The sequence below is a fragment of the Periplaneta americana genome, unplaced genomic scaffold (assembly GCF_040183065.1).
Source record: "Periplaneta americana isolate PAMFEO1 unplaced genomic scaffold, P.americana_PAMFEO1_priV1 scaffold_20, whole genome shotgun sequence".
Taxonomy (NCBI): domain Eukaryota; kingdom Metazoa; phylum Arthropoda; class Insecta; order Blattodea; family Blattidae; genus Periplaneta; species Periplaneta americana.
In genome coordinates this window covers 351,794-376,266 of record NW_027185501.1, presented here as the reverse complement: position 1 = coordinate 376,266, position 24,473 = coordinate 351,794, and the positions used below count along the sequence as shown (strand labels likewise).

The following is a 24,473-nucleotide window of genomic DNA, read 5'->3' as shown; positions in this document are numbered from 1 at the left end:
TCTCCATTCACTTATACATTTTCTCTTTTCGACATGTCTCTTGTATACAATTTGGGCTACCTCTGTCAGCTCACTATTTGTCACTGCAAAATCAATCCGTTTCTTTGAAACAAATATTTGTTCTGGACATTTGGCCCAGATTACTGAATGAACACATTCATCTGTATTTTGTGTACACCTGGCTAGAATTTCATTACATGCCAAATGTTGATATAGTGAGAAACTTTGTCACTACTTCAGAGCTCAACTGGTGTTTCATTTTGTGTGACTCTGAGACTCCTCTCCCTTAGCCTGGCTTCTGTTAGGAATCGGACAGTGATCATGACTTGGTTTCTAGTCAGTTGACATGCATTGAGACAGAGTTGCATAAATACCCCTTTTCATTCCTGTACATCAAGGATGCCACTTACAATTTGCAGCTCTATAGTAATTAGTGAGAGCTGAAATTGTTTTTCCATTCAGCTTTCTTCTTCCAAGTGTTATGCATTTACCTTCCACTCTCTGATCTAATTTCTCAGTCCTGTGCCCATGCACTTGGCGACATGGTTTATGCACTCCCCTTTCATAATTTGGTATCGTCATAAATGTTGAGTTGAGCCAAATGTTGCGATTTTTAGCATCTCCATCTGACAATATGGCGGTCACTCTGCTGCCACCATCTCCATTGCATAATGCATTAAGCAAAGCAAGAGAGACAGCCTACCTAGCTCAAATGGGATGGAAGACGTAAGAAAATTTATGAAAACAACAGGATTTTTATTGTGATGTATGGCTTTTTCGGTTATGTTGTGGTATATAACGTTTGGAAGTTTTGTTGGTAATTATATTTTACATCATGTGAATTTCATAAAATTTATTACAAAAATGGAGACCGTATTTAATTCAATATGGCTACTATATTGGTTACAAATATGTTTGTAACATCATCAAGGCCTTCATATCATATCTTTAAAATAGCCTATTTTCTAAACTACAGAAATATGGTATTGGCCTCACTTTGTGAGTATACATTCTTTCCCTGATGGTGTTTTATGTTACAAACTAAGATATTTTTAGTATTTAGTAATCAATACTTTTATAATTTTAATGGAAGAAATAAATCCTATCTCCATCTGTCCTCTGTTAGTCTGTTACATAAACAAAGAGTTCACTGTTCATTCATCACGGTCTTCAATGCACTGTCTAATTATCTTAAAGCTTTGAAAAAAGGTTCAGAATAGAACTGATAAAATTTCTTCATATTCATACCTTCTACTCAACTCATGACTTGTTTATTCTTATAAACTGCATTAACCTACACAGGCGGCTATGTAGGCCTACTTATAATTTTGTACATCTTTTGATTTCTTCTTTATCACAAAGGTACACTGCTTATCAATAAATGAAATGTAATACATTTACATCTAACATTAACTATCCACTAGCACTGCATTTTTGTCTATTTTTCTGTACCTTTTCTTGAAACTGCACGCACACACCGATTTCTCTTGACTTCCTTGTATTTTTTCCGGAGCCAAGCAACTTATAATGATTTATATTCATACTTTTCTCGTAACATAGCTAGCATAATGTCATTTTCATTCAAAGAAAGCTCTGTTTGTGTGGAAGCATCACACATTTTATTTGAGAGATCACTGGTAAAGTCATAAAGTTCAGTTGACGCACAATCTTGCAGTAAAGAGTCACCATTAAAGGATTGACGTAACTTTTTCCGCAATACTTCATACTTTCTGGTGCTCAATTTTCTTTTTACTGGAGGAGGCGGATTAGGAATATCGAATAGTGTGAACAGCATTCCACACTAACTTGTTCCTATTAGTGTTCCTAACTGCCCATCTTCGAAATGATTAGAGCACAGTTTTATATTATTATATAAATAGTCAATACTCTTATCCATTAAATCTTTCCTTCCACAATCTGTTCCTGAAAAAAAAAAAAAAAGCATTAGATTAGATTAGTCTGCATTTCTATAGCACGGGACACTGAAATTTCCAACTTGCATTTTTCTAAGTTCTGTAGTGTGGAAATCTGTGACAGGTTAGTCTAGGCTTTTGGTATGCCTTGCATATACTAAGTGAAGTGAAATGTACGTTTTGCGTTCATTTTTAAGTGTTCTACCTCTTTATTTTGCGTGTTAAACAGTCACTTTTAGGTTACCTACACTGATCAGTTCTTTCCAATTTTTAGTTACACTGACCAGCAAAAAAGTGGATCACCTAAGATTTTAAAGAACTATAATCATTTTATAGCTTATGCTTTAGGTTATTTTTTCTTCATTCTGACTAAGGCATATTGTAAAATGAAAAAAACATGTAACCTGTGCACTTCATCCCGTCATCAAAATGCTTTTTGTTTGCAGTTTATTTTAAGTTCTAAAGTGTTGTAATTTACACAAAATTTCAAGTAATCCATTTTGTGGCTTACATTAACAAATGATTAAGCCACTGTAACTGTTACTGTGCGCGTATTGTGTCCTCCATGCTAACCACCAGATCCTGAGATTCCACTTCTCCTACATATGCACAGATGTTCAATAGGATTTAAGTCCGGCTGCATCCCAAGGCAGTGAGCAGCATGGAGGGGGATGGTTATGCAAAGGGAATTACACGTTCCGCTAACACCTCCACTATATATTGGTGCGCCTCCATCGACGAAAACAAGTTTTGCTTGAGTTCAAAAACTGATATCGCTCAAACCATGACAGAACCATCCAAACAGCGTTCTTTCGGGAAAGTTGCAAGGCAAATATTGCTTCCCACTCTCTCATTCTCTAACATCAGATAACCGAAAGCAAAATCGCGATTCACCCGTGAACGGCACCATTGACCACTAGTCCACAGTCCAATTCTGGTGTTGACGCATGCACTGTAATCACACTGCCCTGTGCTGATGGTGAAATTACAGTCTTTTTGAGGCCAAATTGGCTTCCTGGAGTCTTCGTGTACCATTTCTCTCCTCACAGTGATGTTCCTCACTGTTTCGAGATGCTTTCTGGCCTGGACCGCAGTCGTGTGGAGATATTGCAAGATACAGAGAATCAGAAACCTGTCCTCCTTGGTTGATGTAGATCTACCACGGCCTGATTCTGATTGTCTGAGGTTGGTTCCCAGTTCACAGAATCACTGTAGGACACATAGAATGCTTCTACGATAGCATTAACTGCATAAAGAATGATTCATCCATCTTCAACGAACATGACAGCTCTCGCAATGTCATCTCAAATAAGAGGCATTTTAACTTATCAAATTGAAAACAGAAACTGAAGAAACATTTTGATTTACGACAGACAATGAGCGATGCATTGATAATTCATTAATAGGGCCACCACACAATTGTAAAACATGAAAGTTTCATTACTGGTCTGTGTCGTAAAATCATAAATCATACAGTCTAAAGGTTAGGGATACAAAGTGGCTCACGAGGTGGTCTGGCATTTTATAACATTATGTTCATCTCCAAAAATTTTGAATACATCCATAGGCGGAGAGAGAACAGTTTCCTTGGGGGACAAAGCAAAACCATAGAATTCCCATAACGCAGTTATGGTGTCATCATTTACGTCCTCCCGTCAACACCTGTGGAGTAACGGTTAGCGCATCTGGCCACAAAATCAGATGGCTCGGGATCGATTTCCGGTTGGGACAAGTTACCTAGTTCAGGTTTTTTCCGGGGTTTTCCCTCAACCCAATATGAGCAAATGCTGGGTAACTACCAGTGCTAGACCCCGGATTAATTTCACCGGAATTATCACCTTCACCTCATTCAGACGTTATATAACCTAAGATGGTGATAAAGCTTCGTAAAATAACCTACTAAAAAAAATTACGTCCTCCCCTCATTGTAGCTTGACCGTGGTACAGTACAGCGTATCAGATTATAACCATTTATTAGTATAGGGCTTGAACTGTAGCTCTGCTATAAATTATAATAGGGCATAATTTAAAACAATCTCCCTCTTTTTCTCTCTTGTACACAAACACATGCATACATCAATAAAACTACGTACCGGTATCACTGCTAAAGGAAATATTTTTATCTTTAGCTTTCCTGAAGATATCTAATTTTGTGTTGTTTGGGTACAGAGAGACAAGTCATAAAAATGAGTTTGGAGACAAATTGAAATTAAACTTGGAACCCTTATTGCAAACAACTTTCTACACAAATAAAACACATCAACTGCTAGTATTCTTTTGATTTTTGCACACTCACTTGTATAATTTAACTGAGTGTTCATCTGGGGAACAAAATTCCATCTGCACAAAAAAAAAAAAAAAAAATGACTTATCTGAACACCACAGAATTATTTTATTTAATCCCATCTTTAAGTTTACACATTATACTCGGATCACTTTTCTTTTTTCTGCATTTTTGTGCAATATGTTATTCATATTTCTCTGTGGCGGTTGAACACCTGCAGACTTTTAACACACGAGTACAGGATGTTACAAAAGAAACATTACAATGCTTCCATTCCACAAATGAGGTATAGAAATTCTTATACATTCAAAAATTTAAAATAAATATTGTCCAGACAATGATCTGAAGACATTAACTCGTCAATTTAAGCGCAAAAACTTAATCATAAACAAAAGAAAATTCAATATTTTGTAACGTTAATAAAAGAAAGAGTTTAGACAAGTTTGGGGGGCAGTGCCCCCCCATGCCCCTCCATCATAACTCCGCCTATGAATACATTTCTCTTTGGTCATAAAACCTATTCAATTTAATAATACTCTCTCTAAATTGGTGGTTTATTATAGATGATTCGATTTTTACAAAGTGATCCACTTTTTTGCCGGTCAGTTTATTTTCTAATGTTTTAAAGCCAACTGACGTCCTATATGAATTCTTCATATTCCTAACTAGGTCTACCTTCTCTCTGAAAATTACACCATTTTTCCATTTTTTTTTTGTCAAAAAAACCTTCAGTGTCGTGTGCTATAGAAAATCCAAAATGAGATTTACAGCATTACCAGTACTGTAATGTTATCCATATTACGGTAATAATAATTTATTTATTTAATCTGGCAGAGCTAAGGCCAGTAGGCCTTCTCTTCCACCCAGCCACACTCCAATTCTAATTGAATACAATAAGGTTACAGTAGTTATTACAGTAATATCTAGGTCGTAAAACAAGATGAAAGTGAATAATGAAAGTAAAAGTAAACAATGAAGGTTAGAGGGAAGTCAGAGAGAAAAAGACCTTTGGGGAGGCCGAAACGTAAATGGGAGGATAACATTAAAATGGATTTGAGGGAGGTGGGATATGATGAGAGCCTGGATTAACCTTGCACAGGACAGGGACCGATGGAGGGCTTACGTGAGGCAGCAATGTACCTGCTGTTTCCTTAAAAGCCATAAGTAGATAAGTAATGTTTGTGAGACAGTAACTTAATAACCATGATAAGAAATAATAATAATGATGAGAAAGCTCAAATCATTGACAACCAACTGACTGAGCACGGTGCGAGTGGAGCAGTAACGTGTACAGTATCTTCTCGGTAGTAGAGGCGTCTCGTAGGTCGGCGCCTGTTTATCATGGAAAGAAACGCGTTAAAGTGAAGGCCTCTGACACCAACAAACAATTTTAATTCTGAATGGGAAGCAACAGACTTCATGGAATGTAGCAAAGTTCTGTGCAGATTTTTCGAATTATTGGAAGAGATAAATTTGTTTCTGGAAATGAGTGGAGAACTTGTTGCACAGCTGGAAAATACAAATTGATCACAGATAATTATGTTGTGGAGTATCAAGCTTTAAACAATATGCTGTCATTATGGGAATGTCGACTGTCCAATGGCGATCCTGGTCATTCTCAGGTTGGCACGTGTGGTCCGGGACTCTGATTTCTTAGAGACGGGCTGTTATCTTGAAAATCTCCAGTTGTTTTCTTATGAATGACTTTGAAGACAGATTTCAAGATTTAAGTCGCCTAAAAACGGATTTCGATCTATTTGCTATACTGTTTACAATAAATATTGATGATACTCCCAAAGATGTCCAACTGAACTAAACAACTTGAAATGTGCCATTGAGCTGGCTGACAGTCACAGGAACAGACGTAGTTTGCTAGACTTTTACAGCCCATTTCGTAAATGAAGATTCCCTTGTCTCCATAGGCTTGAGGCATCTTTAATTTCAATGTTTGCTTCGGCCTCTGTGTGTGAAACTTCATTTTCAGCTATGAAACGTAACAAAGGCCCTGAAAGAGCCACCCTCAGTGATCATAACTTAAAGTGTGCATTAAGGGTTCAGAGTTATGTTTCATTATGTCCAAATATAGTTCATTTCATATAAACCAAAAGATGTCAAAAAGCAAGAGTGTGTGCCGATTAAATCTGAAAGTGTGACTCTTAATTGAGATATGTATCCATTGCACAATTTAGATCACTTTAATTTGAAACCATCTTTCCAGTATTATCGTTGAATTTGTCAATATGTTTTGTTTATATTTTACAACATGCCCAGTGTGTAGGACCTTTATTTATAAATTGCTAACTTTCACTGACAATGTATTGTTTCCTTCTTATATAACTACACTTAAAAAGATGTTGCAAGTATATGCTACAATTATAGTTATATTGGTTCAATGTATTTGTATTTCTATAATGTAGACTATTTGCATTTGGTTGTTTATGCTCGACCATGCCGAATGTAGTAATTATACACCTGATAGCAGTCCTTTAATGCATGTCATTAAAGTACACCCATTCATTAAAGTTCAGGTTTTCGATTATTCTCGGATATGCAATCGAAAGACGAGGGAAACGTCACAGAGGCTGGAAATCCAATACTGTCGCAGAAGGTTATGTTCTGTTACTATAATAATTAGCATTAATTGTAAATAATATTCAAATAAATTCAATTATTTGTCATCTCGTTTTCCAATTCTAAATCAATTTCCAGGTTATATCAAAATTAGTTCATGTTATTCATGTTAGGAATTCAAGAATGGATATCAGGCAAAGGTAAACGTGTTCAAGGATGAGAATGGTGACTTGCTTGCAGATGCTCATTCAATCCTGAACAGATGGAAAAACTATTTTGGACAACTACTAAATATACATAGGCCAAATACAAATGATCGGGACGAAATTGAAATACAAACTGCTGACCCATTTATACCCGAACCCACACTTTCTGAAGTCGAAATTGCGATAGAAAATCTGAAAAATTAAGTCTCCAGGTATCGATCAAATTCCAGCAGAATTAATACAAGAGGTTGGAAGCGCATTATCTGAAGAAATTTATAAGCTTGTACTTGCTATTTGGGAAAAGGAAATTGTACCAGATCAATGGAAGGAGTCCATAATCGTACCTATCTTTAAGAAGGGGGACAAGACTAACTGTAGTAACTTTCGAGGAATATCACTTTTGTTGACATCGTACAAAATTTTGTCCAATGTTCTTTTGAGAAGATTAACTCCATATAGGCTATAGATGAAATTATTGGGGATCATCAGTGTGGTTTTAGGCGTAATAGATCAACTATTGACCAGATATTTTGTATTCGACAGATAATGGAGAAAGAATAGGAGTATAAGGGTACAGTGCATCAGTTATTCATAGATTTCAAAAAGGCATATGACTCGGTTAAGTGAGAAGTTTTATATGTTATTCTTATTGAATTTGGTATTCCCAAGAAACTAGTTCGATTAATTAAAATGTGTTTCAGTGAAACGTATAGCAGAGTTCGTATAGGTCAGTTTCTGTCAGATGCGTTTCCAATTCACTGCGGACTAAAGCAAGGAGATGTACTATCACCTTTACTTTTTAACTTTGCTCTAGAATATGCCATTAGGAAAGTCCAGGATAACAGAGAGGGTTTGGAATTGAATGGGTTACATCAGCTGCTTGTCTATGCGGATGACGTGAATATGTCAGGAGAAAATCCACAAACGATTACGGAAAACACGGGAATTTTACTGGAAGCAAGTAAAGAGATAGCTTTGGAAGTAAATCCCGAAAAGACAAAGTATATGATTATGTCTCGTGACGAGAATATTGTACGAAATGGAAATATAAAAATTGGAAATTTATCTTTTGAAGAGGTGGAGAAGTTCAAATATCTGGGAGCAACAGTAACAAGTATAAATGATACTCGGGAGGAAATTAAACACAGAATAAATATGGGAAATGCCTGTTGTTATTCGGCTGAGAAACTTTTATCATCCAGTCTGCTGTCAAAAAATTTGAAAGTTAGAATTTATAAAACAGTTATATTACCGGTTGTTCTTTATGGTTGTGAAACTTGGACTCTCACTTTGAGAGAGGAACATAGGTTAAGAATGTTTGAGAATAAGGTGCTTAGGAAAATATTTGGGGCTAAGCGGGATGAAGTTACAGGAGAATGGAGAAAGTTACACAACACAGAACTGCACGCATTGTATTCTTCACCTGACATAATTAGGAACATTAAATCCAGATGTTTGAGATGGGCAGGGCATGTAGCACGCATGGGCGAATCCAGAAATGCATATAGAGCGTTAGTTGGGAGGCCGGAGGGAAAAAGACCTTTAGGGATACCGAGACGTAGGTGGGAGGATAATATTAAAATGGATTTGAGGGAGGTGGGATATGATGATAGAGAATGTATTAATCTTGCTCAGGATAGGGACCAATGGCGGGCATATGTGAGGGCGGCAATGAACCTCCGTGTTCCTTAAAAGCCAGTAAGTAAGTAAGTAAGTAAGTAAGTTATTCTGTAGATTATAACAAGGTCAATGACATTATTGTTTCTCGGAAAAAAATCAATATTTTCGCGTCTGCGCACATCTCACAATTTACAAGCGATGCACAAGGTCACTTCCACTCTTCAGTTAGATATGAATAAAATGAATACTTCTGAATAATTTCAAGTTAGAAATATGGTCGAGCATAAAAAGTCGTATGAAACTTGCCTATAATGGTAATTAAGATGCTCGCATGAAAATTATGAAACTTATTTGCGCTCGTTTCATAAACAAACATACTCGCCTCTTAATTACTATCATTATAGGCTCGATGCATAATGTACTATTAGGCTTTAGGCGTAATTTAGTGTTGGCACAAGCTGTTTATCAAAGTGCATGATGTATTCTTCTTTACTATCCAATCATCTACAGCGTAATGGTAAACTCAACTACAGATTACAGAGGCAAGCAGGCTGCCAGTGCACTACATTCTGCGCCGACAAAGATCCTGCACCTTGCGCACAGAAGTAACACAGCGTGCTTGCGACTTGGTTGATGGTGACTTAAACATTTATCCGTATAACCATTAAACATTGGGAAACTTGAAACAACTATTATTAACGAGAACTGCTTGAAAAATATTTCCTTAGTCGATTCTTAAATTGGTTTGATGTCTGACATATCTCGGTAGGGAATTCCAGAGTTGAGGAACAGCCGCATTGAAAGAAGATGAGCATGAGGATGTTCGGCGGCAAGGACAATGCTGAGGAGTGCTGTGATCGTGTGTCTAGATTATGTGGTGGATCAATTTTGAAAACGAGATAGACAAGAGTGGAGAAATGCAATACATGAAAGAAGAGGAAATGTCAGTGGATTTTTTTGTGATCTTCTAGATGGAGCCGGGACAACATTTCGAGGGACGGTGTTATGTGATCAGCCCGGCGAATATTGCAGGCAAAACATTGCAGTCTCTGCATCAAAGTAACACTTAGACCAGTAAACAGAATATCACAGTAATTGAAGTGGCGCATCATGAGTGTTTGCACTAAAATCTTTTTCAGGAAAAAGGGAAGAAAGTTCTTCAATTGCTTAAACAAGTGGATTGGTAAGAATACTTTCTTAGAAGTTTCTGCAACTTGAATGTTCCAATTTAAACTTTTATCCATATAAGGTTCTTCACTTATTTACTGAACGGAATTTCGGTGCCATTTATTTTAATCGGAGACACATTTGATATAGTAATAGTGCTTAACAAACGTCAATGACCACAATTATTGACTGTGATTTTTATGGATTTAGTTTAAGTCGGAATTTCCGTGTCCATATCCAAATTGAGTCGAGATCGTCATTAATTTTAGATATTGCATAATTTATTTTGTCAGTGTGGAATTTTATGTATACTTGAAGGTCGTCTGCGTAGAAATGGTGTCGGCAGTACCAGTACTTTAAAGATTGTAGTTTGTATAGACTGAAAATAATAGAAGCCCAAGAAATGATCCCCCCTAACCTCACGGTCTGCCAAGAGAAAGAACAATTTCCAGCTATCACATTTTGTTGGCAGCCATTAAGGTGAAAGGCAAACCACAGGATATGTTCTTCTAGGTGTAGGCGTCTGAGTTTACAGATTAACAGGTCAACGTCTACAGAACTGAAGTCAAGTAAAGTCATTATTGTCAATTTACGTCTGTCCCAGGCCTCACACAGATCTTCCATGACTTTAAGTAATGCAACACTTGTGTTATGTCTGACCCTGAAACTTGAGTAGAAAAGTTTGTACTTGTTTAAGTAGTCTGTCAGTTGCTTGTGTACAATGCTTTGGATAAGACAGAATGATGATAGGTCTACGGTCATGAGATGTCTGTGGTTTAGTCTTGGGAAGTGGGTGGACAAAAGTGACTTTCCATTGTTGTGGGCAAGTCGAAGTCATAATTGAGGCATTGAAAATGTGAGTCACAGTCGGTAATATTACCTCCATTATTTTGTTTAATAACGAAATGTTGCCGTGGTCCGGTCCTTCTGTTGTAGGTAGTTGTGTTTCCTTTCAAGGCTTCCTTCACGTCAGATTGTGTAATGTACGAAAAGTGAAATTTTTCTCTTGAGGAGATGGTCCATAGATTAAAGTTCAGCAATTGTTTGCTGTTTGTTGATGGAGCTAGGGATTGTACGGTGAGTTTTCGTAAAGTGGTCATTGAGACATTCCAGTGAGATTTAGTTGCAGTCTACCTGGATAACAGTATGTATAGTGTAAAATTCCAACTAACATACACAATAAAGTAAATCAAAATCATTTTACAGAGTTCTGGCGTTTTCTCCTGGTTGTTGCACAATTAAAAGCACTGCATACTGACCCTTTGCAGGGAGTCATTTTAGGATTAACTTCGTATCAAAATATTGTAGAAAAAGTCTTCTGCAATAAGAATTGTTTATTAAGTGTAGTCATGACTAGCATGTGCTTATTATCTACTGTCTTTTCTGACCGAACTACATAGAACGAAGCTTACTGGTCATCACAAAGGCAACATTAAATGATTCGAGTTTCATGACTGTGAACACCAGTCAAGATGGAGAACAATAATTATAATCCAGCTGAAAACCATGAAGGTATAAACAACGCCTTCCAGGTAAAGCGAAGAGTATGACAGAATCACTGAAGAAGACTTCTGGCCAAAGGGAGTCTATGTAAGGCAATTCATTTTTCATCAACAACAGTTTAATGGCGCATGACTTTGAGGAGAAATCAAATTTAAGCAAATTCCAACTGAATAATGCTGTACAACATAGGATTAAAAAACGCCCTCACAATGTCGTCAAAGGACATTACTGAGACTAAGACTTATAATGCTAACAGAAACCATGCTAGTAAATATAGTCGATCTACCAGGCCTTTATGCAGTTCATGCACTCACCCAAGAAAATCAAAGAGGCAGCTCATCTGCCCTGGAAGGAATGCGGAGTTGGGGGTAGTTTCGTAATAGTAGTGGAGGGGGTGGATGGAGAGAGAGAAAGTTTGAAAATAGAAATACAATGTGGCATGCATTATAAAAACATTGACTGACCAATTCTGTGTCGCATTACAATGGAGTAGGTAGCTAATTTTGAATCACTTTCATCATCATCATCATCATTGCTTCTATCATCACTATCGTCTTCTTTATCCAAAGAAATAATCAGATTATCCACTACTGCAGGCACAGTATTATGCCGAAATCTATATTGGCTCTCCACTTTTAATGTATGTTGACAATAACCCTTCCAGTTCTCTTTGGGGCAATCCCAGTTTCTTTCCTAATTTTCTTTTCTAATTTGTTTTAACGTAATTCAGACAAACCAGTGTGCAGTAATATGCTGCGTGTTTAGTGCCTGAGTAACTAAATGTGTAAGACTCTTATTCTTGGCTTCATTATCACACGTTTCTATTACTTTCACTATTATTTCACGTACTTGAGAATGAATTACCTTCTTTTTCTTAGGAGCCGGCATGAGTAGGTACACTTAGGTCTAAATTTAGTTGCTATATACAGATACGCTTAGAGATACACTTAGTCTCTATATATATGCAAACTCTACACACGAAAATTTTATTGCTACGTCTTAGCCTTGCATATATATTTACATCAGCAATTCAATTAACTAGAGAAAACAAACGTTCACCTCCATCTTCCACATATAAATGGAGAGAAATGTTTTTTGAAGAAAATAGGCCTAGAAAGGGGATTAGGGTCATTCCATAGTTACACACGTAACATTTTTGAAGTAATTAACTATGATCTTTGCAGGATATTTAATTGAATACTTAGTAGTTCATAAAAATATATATTACTGTCTTTTAACATAAGCATTCCTAAATATTAACACAAATTCTTAATGAAAAGGAATATTTAATAATATAAAAAATATGAAATACTGTATGCCACTTGATTTATTACCAAAATGGAAAATGTTCATATTATTGTGCCAAATGACATAAATGCATTCAGTTGTTTTCCATATAATTAAGACACTTGTTTAGTACATGTAACTGCTAAATCACGAACTTAAAATATCTTGGAGCAACAGTAACAAGTATAAATGATACTCGGGAGGAAATTAAACACAGAATAAATATGGGAAATGTCTGTTATTATTCGGTTGAGAAGCTTTTATCATCCAGTCTGCTGTCAAAAAATCCGAAAGTTAGAATTTATAAAACAGTTATATTACCGGTTGTTCTGTATGGTTATGAAACTTGGACTCTCACTTTGAGAGAGGAACATAGGTTAAGGGTGTTTGAGAATAAGGTGCTTAGGAAAATATTTGGGGCTAAGAGGGATGAAGTTACAGGAGAATGGAGAAAGTTACACAACACAGAACTGCACGCATTGTATTCTTCACCTGACATAATTAGGAACAATAAATCCAGACGTTTGAGATGGGCAGGGCATGTAGCACGTACGGGCGAATCCAGAAATGCATATAGAGTGTTAGTTGGGAGGCCGAGACGTAGATGGGAGGATAATATTAAAATGGATTTGAGGGAGGTGGGATACGATGATAGAGACTGGATTGATCTTGCTCAGGATAGGGACCAATGGCGGGCTTATGTGAGGGCGGCAATGAACCTCCGGGTTCCTTAAAAGCCAGTAAGTAAGTATAATACATTACTTCTTCTAAAGACTTGTATACTATGCCTACACTTCTTGTTATACAAAACAACACTAGATTACACTAAAATGCACGGTCCATGGTTTACAACCATATGTGGTGATATTTCCTGTATAATGTCATGACGAATATACCCATGTGTCAGCCATTTGTAGTACTTCCCTTCCTTGGACATCACAGACACTTTCACTTCTTCACCACCACAAGCTTTTGTAACTTCACCTGTATATTTGATGTCATTTTTTTACTACATCAACGACTAGGTTATTTAGTGTCAATGGGATTGGTGATAGCGAAATGGTATTTGATGAGATGAGGCCGAGGATTCGCCATAGATTACCCGACATTTGCCTTACGGTGGGAGAAAACCTCGGAAAAAACCCAATCAAGTAATCAGCCCAACTTAATTCTTGAAAATACTATCAAAAAATGTTCAAAATGTATAAACACTTATATCAATAGAACAACTACTATAGATTTAAAAAGGCCTATGTTTTAGAATTGCTAAATGATACCTAGGGTGAGTTAATTGATGTTATTAAATAAAACGATTTTAAATTAATATCAGAAATTTAGTACCATTTATCTAATGTGCCAATAATCACGTCAATTTATTTATACATAGGCCTAGTATGGTGGCTATCTACTTACCATAAAAATGTACTGTATAAGCTTGTTTTTTTTTTATATGAAATAAATTAACATAAAGCAATTTTTGTAAGTTTTTAATTCAAGGAATTAAAAAATAATAAATATTTTATACGAACTCTAGGCATAAATTGGCTTTAGCAGTGGATAATCTTCAGAAGCCTCTCTGATGTTCGGAAGGCTGAAGATTCATCTGTGAAAAGAAAAGAAACCAGTAATTATTATGTTCAAAAATTTGTCACTGGATTATATATTCTACTGCATTTATTAATAATTTTAATACACATTAAGATTTAGTAGCCAGTTCGGTATTACTGAGCACAGTTACATTCAATACCCAAGAACTATTCCATTTGCTTAAAGTGCCAGCCATATACTGAAATGGTGTCTTCTGGGAAATAGCTGGTTGAAACAATATTACTAATTTCAAATCTCCAAAATGTTCAACACAGAAAACACCTGATAAACACAAGCTAGATATTTTGATAACTAGTCAATACAGAGGTATACAGGCCAAAGGGGGATGCGAACCCATGCTGCGCTCCTGGCTGTCCATGACAGTGAAGATCGAGAGTTTGTCCCTGGACGTGAAGGAGCTGAATGAATTGAAAGCAGGTGAGTATTTTGGGGACTACCAGGGCTACCGGCGGTAGCCCAAGAAAATTACAAAAGAAAAAGTTTATAATATAACATAATGTAATAATTTTGTATTATTAGTTTTACCATAGTAATTAAAATTAAAGTAATTGTTAGATTTATATGTGCTCTCTGCTCTCGAAAAGAAACAAGTTGTCAAGGCGGCATCGCTGGAGAAACCGCTTGCTACGTGAGGTAGCCTGTGACCGTTTCGCTCAAGCTGTCCTTCGCACAACTGCCCGTCCCCCCCGCTCCCTACTGTTTCCATCGTGCACTGTAGGCGGGCAAGTTGCCGCTCTCGTGATCGGTTTCTTCGCAGGCGCGAAGCAGCTATACGCTTAGTACGCTAGCAATTGAATGTGATTGTGTTCTTGCAGTGCATTATTTTAAATCTGTGATTTGTTCGAGTGTCTAAGAGTTATATTAATTGTGAATTATTAAGTTTTTAATTTCCCAATTAAGTGATATTGTGAAAAATATGGCAGAACAAGTTTCTGGAGAGGTTTGTGTTGAAAATGACTGTGTAATAGAAGGTTTATTAAAAGTGCCTTTTAACCGTCGTACATAACAATGAGAAAGTTGAAATTGTGAAAATGGAAAGACCAACTCCTGAGTTAAATTTGTCCATGGACGTAAAAGAAAAACAGCGAGAGTACACACGCCATTTCACTTCAACATCATATGGTAAGTGGAATTGGTTGTGTGGTACTTCTAAGCTGTCTAAACTATTTTGCTGGCCATGTTTGTTATTTAGCCGCGAAACTAATGTGTGGTCAAAAGAGGGTTTTCTAATATGAACTCCCTTCGAATGGCAGTCCTAGAATACGACAAATCAAAAGCTCATATTTGTAGTAGCATGAACTTTGCAAACTTTGGGAAGACAAGAATTGATTTACAGCTAGATAAGCGAAAAGCTCTACACATCAACCAACACAATGCTCTTGTGAAAAAAAAATCGGGAGATTTTACTGCATCTTATTAACGCAGTCTGCTTTCTAGGAAAACAAGAATTGGCTTTTCGGGGTCATAACGAGAGTGTGGAATCAGACAATATAGGAAATTATATTGAATATTTAAGTTCCTTAAGTGAATTTGACCATTTACTGGCCAATCATCTTGAGAGTTCAACAGTATTTCGTGGTACTTCTCTCGCAATTCAGAATGACTTAATATTTGCTATAAGTGGGGTTATGATAAAGAACATAAAACCTTTTGTGGCCATTGTTGTTGACGAAACAAGTGACTGCTCTAATCAGAGTCAATTGTCCACTGTTTTAAGATACGTCGACAGTACTGCCAATGTTCAAGAACGGTTTATAGGATTCACAAATGTCAGTTCGGGCAAAACTGCTGCTGCTTTGTTTCACCATGTGGAAGGTGTTATAGCAGAATACAATGTCGGCAATAAGTTAATTGCACAGACATACGATGGTGCTTCAGTTATGGCGGGAAATATTAATGGCTTAAAAACAAAAGTTCAAGAAAAGTATCCTCAAGCACTATTTGTCCATTGTTACAGCCATGTCCTCAATTTAGTTTTGCAACAAACTACTTCATCCATTCCAGAATGCCGCATTTTTTTCAAAACACTGTCGGGTTTAGCTGCATTTTTCTCATCATCTCCTAAAAGATCAGAAAACTCAAGGAATTTATGAACAAGAAACTCCCAAAAGTAGCACCAACTAGATGTAATTTTACATCTCGGCTTGTAAATACAGTAAAGGAATACAGAGAAAAACGGACTGCTTTCTTTAAAAATATCTTTTGTAATGACTCTGAAGAAAACTGAGATGATGCTGTAAATGTGCAGGCTCAAGGATATTTGAATTTTTTCACACAGTTTCAGAATATATTTCTTCTTGAAGTCTATGCTAGTGTGTTCGCACATACAGATGTGCTCTACAATATTCTTCAGACAAAAAGTCTAGACATAGCATACTGCTTGCAAGAGGTATCAAAGTTAAAACATACTATATCCGAGTTCAAACGTAGTGGGTTTCCGTCCATATGGAGTAATATGGAAAATGAAAATTCTTCAGCCAATACAATGGAACCACCATTAAAGCGAAGAAAAGGAGATGATGAATTGAAATACAGGCAGCTGTACTACTACTAGATCGTATGCACATGGAAATTACTGACAGATTTTCTGATTATGGAAAGCTTCAGTTCACACATCTTCTAGATTCTCAAAAATTTTCTGCTTATAGAGAAAACTTCCCGAATGAGGCACTAAACAAATTATTTCAGTCCTATAACAGTCACTTTGATCAAGTACGTTTGAAAAATGAATTAAGTGTAATATATTCAGCAGAAGTCTTTGATTTTTCGAACAAACCTATCCATGAAATATTATCTGCCATATATGAAAACCAGCTGAACCAAGTTATTCCTGAAGTCCTTAAATTGGCAACATTAATTGTGACAATACCAGCTACGTCAGCATCGGTAGAAAGAACATTTTCTGCGTTGAAGAGAATAAAATCCTACTGTAGATCAACTCATACACAAGAACGTTTATCCGGCTTGGCACTAATATCCATTGAAAAGTCTTTTCTACAGAAACTTTGCAAGTGGCCCAACTGTAATTTCAAGGACGAAGTCATCAACGTATTTTCGTCCCAATCAAGACGTCTGGAATTCACATAAATATGTAAGGAATTTTATTATAAGGATTTTAAAATATATTTTGTGTAATACTAGGGTCAGTGGTAGCCCAAACCCTTTAACCAGTATACGCTACTGATTGAAAGAGAGGCAAATGGGAAAATAAACTTTAAAAGGTTCCTTGCAAGGGAGTTTGGGTCCGAGAAAAACTGAGGCCACTTGTCTCATTTCGGGTTTTGCTGCTCCACTGAAGGAGCTCTAGAAAATTTTGGAGGGAAGAAAGCCGAAAATGGACGTAATCTAATAGCTACCACGTAATGGTGGAGAGAGAGGAAGAGGAGGCGTTCAACAAACTGTAGTTACTTTCTTTATTTGCGTGGTGTTTGCGGGCCAACCTGCATTGCAGGCCCTAACATTACGCCCCTGAAAAACTAGAAAGGTATTGAAACTTCAGTGGCTTCTAAGCGTCACCATGGCAACTGCTCAAACTAGCCAATCAGAGACCATGTGAACAGGCCAACGTTGCCGACTGTTTCACAGCGAGCACATGCTTTGTTTGGAAGTGTTGAATCTTCGTTGCTGTGTTACAGCAAGTATTGGTGTTCTGTTGTTGCTATTGTTTTCGTAGATGTTTTGTTGTTGATGAAGATAGGCTTAGTTTGAGTTTAGTTGTGAGTGTATTTGTAACGCGATTTATAGTGTCCGTGTGTTACACTTATACCATGTCGCAAGGCAGATAGTGGCACAAAACGAGCCACAGGCTCAGACGGAACAAGGAGTGCTGCAAGGGACAGCAAGAAGAAACGGAAAAGATGCTCCTCTTCCAAGGCAGGCGAGAGAAATGGTTTGTAATGTGCGGGACTATTTCGAGAAAGAAGAGACAATGGCGGGCCTCTTATTCCAGTACAGCAGTTGGTAAATAGTACTGCAGAGGCTCTCAAAATAGGAAAGAACACCATCGTTAAAACAGGAAAGGAAAATTTTAAAATGAATGAGCAAGAAAATGGACCTTCCTGACTTGAAACCCTGGGAAAGAAAAGAAAAGGAGAAAAGCGGGTGACAAATTTAGATGCCTTTCAGGAGGAGCAATCTGGCGGCATGTATATTTATAATACTGACGGGAGGAGCATCCTACGTTAAAAGAAGTTGCAAACTTCACTTCGAGATGCAGATCTTTTCCACAGCAGTGTTTCTTCTCTGCACACTGTCTTAAAGAATTTAGGTTTCAAGTATAAAAAATCAATGGTGTAAGATATTAATGGAGAGAAATTATCGCTTACATATTAGCCTATGTACCATATTCACATTCATTCATACGTTTATTATTATTATTATTATTATTATTATTATTATTATTAGTCCGGTCTAAGAGTGCCGTATGATACAAATTTGTGAGTTCACAATTTCGTGTCAGCTGCTTAGTTCCGACACGGCAGACAAAGAGCCACACTGCACTACTGCACAACTTCACAACTTCACAACGTCACGTCGCTCCCTTTCTGCGTCTGCGAGAGAGAACTGTCAATATCTTTCTAGTTTTGCATAGACTGTAGTTGCAACATGAAACATATGGTCTCTTCTCCTTAGTTGCAACTTACTGCATGAAATGTACAGTCTCTTCTCCCTAGTTATGACTTATTGCTAGAGCCCTGAATTTTACATGCTAAAAGTTAATATTGTTCCTCATATAGCTCATAAATATAGACGCCACGCCCCCACTTCTTTGAGATGTCATTCAGTATTTTCCTTCGGTACCGCTAAAGGTCTCTAATCCTCTTAACCACCATTTACAAACTAGCATACGATTTATCATTGCCATGCCTCCACTTCTTTGAGATGCCATTCTTGTCATTCAGTATTTTCCCTTTGGTATCGTTAAAGGTCTTTAATCCTCTTATCCACCACTTACAAATTACCGCACGGTTCACAAGATCCATTGCTCAGTCCTTCTGGCTCTGTTGTCTATTATTACATATCAGACTCTTGTGAACTAAGCTTAAAACCCTCCTCACGGACACTACTTCTATTCATCTACACTCAGTGTCAAATTAAAGCTGAAAGTCCATAGTGTATGATGAACTTAATATTTTCCCTTTAATAGTTACTAGTTTTGTCTGAAAGACCATTAAAATTCTTACTTCCTATTCCAGCAATTGGTGAAATTTTTCCATCCACATTACATACATTCTTATGAAACAGTACAGTCCATGAAACCACATTTCCAAAGTGAGTTAAGTATGCAAAAATTATCTGAAATATGACAAAAATAACAGCCCATAACAGAAAAAAATGAAAAAGATATTAAAAAAAATTATTTACACTAACAAGGGAAACTTTACATCACACCCCTTTCACATTTTATTGGAACACAGCTCATTTTGAAGCTCGTGAAAACGAGAATGACGAACGACCTTGCAAATATGCCGAAGTTGCTTCTAAAGGGCGTAAATCCTAGTTCAGAGTCACTGCATGCCAATTAGTATACTTTATAATTATATCATCGTTCACGTAGCTCAACCATTAGTGACGTGCCTTTCGAGTAAAAGTTCTCGGTTCAATTCCCGGCTACTTTTTATTATTTTGACATTTTAAAACAAAAACATGTAGAGGACTGGACTTCTGAATACCGATGCTTTGATGTGAGGATTATGACGTTGAAACTTTTGAAAATTTGAAGAATATATGCTTTGACAGAGCACAAGGAAAAAATCTGGAATTTATTTGTTGTAGTATTATGCTACGATGTGTTGTTTTGATCATATGTTCAGTAATGAGACCTTCCACTATCATTCACTGCAGAATTAAGTTGCTTTGTTCGCAATAAAATAAGTAAGATACTTTTATTTTATTAGTTTAGAGTAATCACATTTGTTTTGTCTTGTTTTTTTTTTTTTGCCATTAGATTTCAAACAATGAAAGAATAATAAAAAAAACTAACAAAAAGGATTACACAAGAAAATAAAACATTATTATAAGACAAGATGTGTATATGATTTGAACACAGGTCTTCTACTTAACAACTAAACACGCTATCCGTTGAGTTACCTCTGTGTCCTTCAGAAGCCATTCCATGTCCATTACACATTTACATACAATGTTTTGTGATTCTTGTAACGTTATTTAAGCCCTTTTAATCATAACTTCGGCATGTTTTGATTTTATATTTTGATTCAGATCTCTCAGAGCAATAAAATAAGTTATCATTTGTTAAAATCTGGAGGGGGGAGCAATGAAAAGTTCCCTTGTAAGAAAATGCAAATTTTGACTTTCATACTTCACATCTGTCGTCAATTTGCTAAAGGGGACATGTCCAAAATAACAAAGTCTTGGAAAATCGCAAAAACTATAGCCTAACTAAGTTAACAAATTAAAATGTTCACATATTTTTTTCTAATTAGATCACTATGGGTACATACATTCAGGATCCATGAACATTTTAATTTTTTAAGACTGTTACGTTTTTTTTTTTTTTTTTTTTTTTTTTTTTTTTTGCCAACACTTTGTCCCCTTTTGCAAATCGACGACAGACATCAACCTTAACCTAGGCCACATATAATAAATAGTTATTTAAAAAGTGTTACGGGCGAGACATTAATGGCATGTCCATAATACTGTCACTGGATCTATAATTTCCTATGAGATGAAGTAACATTATTATTTTTATATCAGATGAGTTCAAACAAGAGAGTAACAGAGTTTCGAAAAAGATTGAAGATTAGCCAATCAAAATATCTGAAACATTTGGCAAAGGAGTGATAGAGAGATGTTAAAAGAAGAGAAATTGGGCTGAAAAAAAAAAGCAAAAACTAAAAAATAAGAAAGTACAGTATACACAGCATGTGAAACACTAAAAAAAATTGCTTATACTGTAGATGTCCACGAACTATGGGGAAGTCTTTGAATAGAGTAAGTAAAGCATTACCAAATAGCCCTCACAAAAATTGATTTTACGGAAGAGCCCTCAAGCAAAGAATTTCTTTGTCACAAGAAAATCTACCCACAAGACATATAGGGTGCTATTCATAGACATTTCGCAGCACGTGCTACGAGCGTACTAAGCTAGCCCCGGCTATCCACTGGTTACTTGTACAGAATTCAAATCATATCCTATCGCTAAAGCTGGTTTATGAATACGAAAAATGCTGATCATCCATCGAAAGCCCACGCTAAAAATGTCTATGAATACGGCCCATAATGAGCAAAGTGAAAATAAAATTTCTGACTTTGCTGTAAAGGCAAAATGAAACCTTTTTGCTTCCTACCACAGATGATGTTAGCTTGCAGTGAAAAGTATAAAAGCCAATATTATTACTCCAGAGGAGTTCTATAACTGCGCAAAAGAAATTGATCCTGGCATTAAAATGAAATATATTAATGCTGCTGAAAACTGAAGCTGTAAGAGGACTGTTAGAAGCTAGATGGAAATAAGTGACTTACATTTCAAATTTGCAAAGCCTCCACTACTTTACCATTGCAGAAAAATGTGACACCTTAGTTGTGGGTCAAACCTCTATTAATGCCAACACCAAATGAACTTGTTACTGTTCTTCCATCAAGCAATGAGCATTGCTCAATTTTAGAAACAAAACCAACTATTGTGAACAATGGGGATTTTTTTTTTTGTTCACTTAAAAGAGAGTATAAAAGAAGATAGTAGAGAGAAAAATCATTATGCTATTGTATTACACATATGGGACGATGGAGGATATTGTTCACTTACTAATTTACATGTATTCTAACACATCAAAACATTGGATTCGGCCAGGAGAAAATGATAATTCCTTTCAGACAATTTGTACATTTTTAAGGCAGTTTGCTCCCCAACATCGTTGCACACATGATGCCCTAACTATATACAAATCTTAAATAATTAAGTGTTCCAAAATAGAAACCACCAAAGAATACCATATTGCAAAAGAATTTAATTTAGGAATATCACTTCTTAACGAACAAATTTCAAATGTACATAATCCTTTGTTTAATTTAGGCCTATTTAAATTCATCAACATTTACAAACCTCCGTAATTAGCGCCTTCCAACATTATTTTACTCAACCTTCCCCGTATGACGTAATACCCTCATACACACTTTGTAAGCCTGCTTGTGTCCATCATTCAACGATATAACCTAGCAGCTTTCAACACCACACGCAAGTCCTAAAGAAGAGATTGAAAACTATTAATTACTAGCTAAGCACATGTTTTTTTTTTTTTTTTCGTTTGAATATTTGCAGTTGCATACGGCCTGGTTGATTTACACAACTTGCAACAATCTTCCTTATGGAAAACTACAACATTATTAACATCAGTTATAAGAGCCAAAGAATGTTCAACATAAACAAATAGCTACAAACAATACCATTTTTCATACAATGCATTAATGGAAGATAAAATTTTCTTCATTGTTATATTGTTATATTTTAACCAACTTATCAATTAGCAGTAATTATTTTAACTATTTTAATTTTTTACATTGTCTGTGTGCTAATCCAGTAATGTGTTCATATAGCCTATTGTTACATTTATATCAAAATGATCTGAAGATGGCAAAACATTTGCCGAAAACGTCCACCTATGTAACACTGTCAAACACATCATGCTAATTTAGCGAATACACTTCACTCAGCAATTGATAAGCTTTTTGATGGCAAACAGTCAATAAACTTCTGTATTCTCAGCTTATTGACACTTATATAATATACCTGTAAAACTTAAATATTACCTATATAGGCTAGATTAAATTTGTGTTTTACTTGTGAACTAGGCCTGTTATGAATTTAAAATGTTCACAACTGTATCAATTTCATCGCCGACAAAAATATTCAAATCTGTTACAAAATTTGTTGACCGTTAAATCAGAATTTTTCTCTGCTGCCATTGTTTAAAGTCAACTAACTTTAGTGGAAATTCCGAGATAGACGAACACCTGAACAATGATGGTCAAATCAAGACATCTTGAGACACAGGAACAGGCTCAAATGAACTTGAACCTTAACTGTTGTCATCATCCTGATGGAGGTGAAGTAGGCTACTGTATAACATAGATGCATTCTCAGCCACACGTCTAAGTCAGCACCCCTCCACTTTGAAGGTATTTTTCCAACTTCACCATTTGTGGGAGAAGGTCAAAGGTTATGCCAGCTTTGCTATGGAAGAAAATTAAAGTCGTAAAGAAGCAATGCTTTTTTTTTTTTTTTTTTTTTTTGGAAATGTACATCGCCAAACATACCAGTAATTCGCTGAAGGGGGTTTGAGTTGCGTGTAGCCTCATGTTTGCCCAGCAGTGTCAAAGACGACGTTTTTCTTTGAAGAGGTAAGATAAGAGCTTGTTTATTGATCAGGATTTCTCAGATTTGCTCCAATCACAAGCAGCTTTAACATACGTTTAACTAATGAGTTAACATTTTAATTCACGTGTCAATATAAACTCCATGCCGATTACAAAACATTGTGATTATTATGATATAGGCTATCGAGTTGATACATAGACGAAAATATAGGAAATGAATAAAGAGTTTTACTTTATCATTATAAGAGTATGGGAAAGAAGTATTTTGGTCGATTTTTCCAGGACTAGGTATCAGAAATATTCTGTTACAGTGTTCTGAAAATGTACTAGGGAAGCGGATACTGGTATGTTCCGGATTTTTGTATAAGTAAACTAATAAACGAATCAATTAACTGTAATGTTATATTTGTTTAGGCTCTTAGTCACCAGCATACAATCAGCAATTGAAGGGTCCGGAGCCATAGTGGGCCAAACGCCATTTATTAAAAATGGAGAAAGCAAGGGTTAAAGTTAAGTGAATGCCATAGTTTAATGAAGACTGACATCATTTAGTTTTAATGTATATACTTTATATTTACTTGCTATACATTTTCATTCAATTATGGTAATAACTTCATTTTAACCATTGTTTTTTACAGTTTTAGTAAATGGCGCTTGGCCCACTATGGTTCTGAACCCTTCAATTAACCTACAGAAACTCTTGGATGCAACATGTAGAGTGGGGGGGAAAAAAAAAAAAATCCTATGAAAATAATACATTAAGTTATAGGCCACAAGGGAGAAAAAATATAGGCTAGTTATTCAAAAGTCAAGAAAGATATGAAAGTTCTGAACTTACTGAGAACAATTACTGGGACAGATAGGCTATATTCTGTAGGAACAAAGAAATAATAATCTTTAGTAAAAAAAATTGCTGAGACTAGTTAAGAACGACCTTGGTCTTAGTATACATGCTGTCTATTAAAATACCTTGTGAGTGCA

General features: G+C 36.1%; 1 long non-coding RNA gene across 1 annotated transcript in view; it reads right to left on the bottom strand.

Moving 5' to 3' along the window:
- Positions 1-871: 871 nt before the first annotated feature.
- LOC138693741 (uncharacterized) overlaps positions 872-24,473 on the bottom strand; it is a 43,120-nt gene continuing 19,518 nt past the window's right edge. The window contains exons 2-3 of the long non-coding RNA XR_011330430.1: positions 14,081-14,154; positions 872-1,923 (exon numbers count right to left, since the gene is read on the bottom strand). This is a non-coding gene — a long non-coding RNA (uncharacterized lncRNA). The remainder of the gene's footprint in view (positions 1,924-14,080; positions 14,155-24,473) is intronic.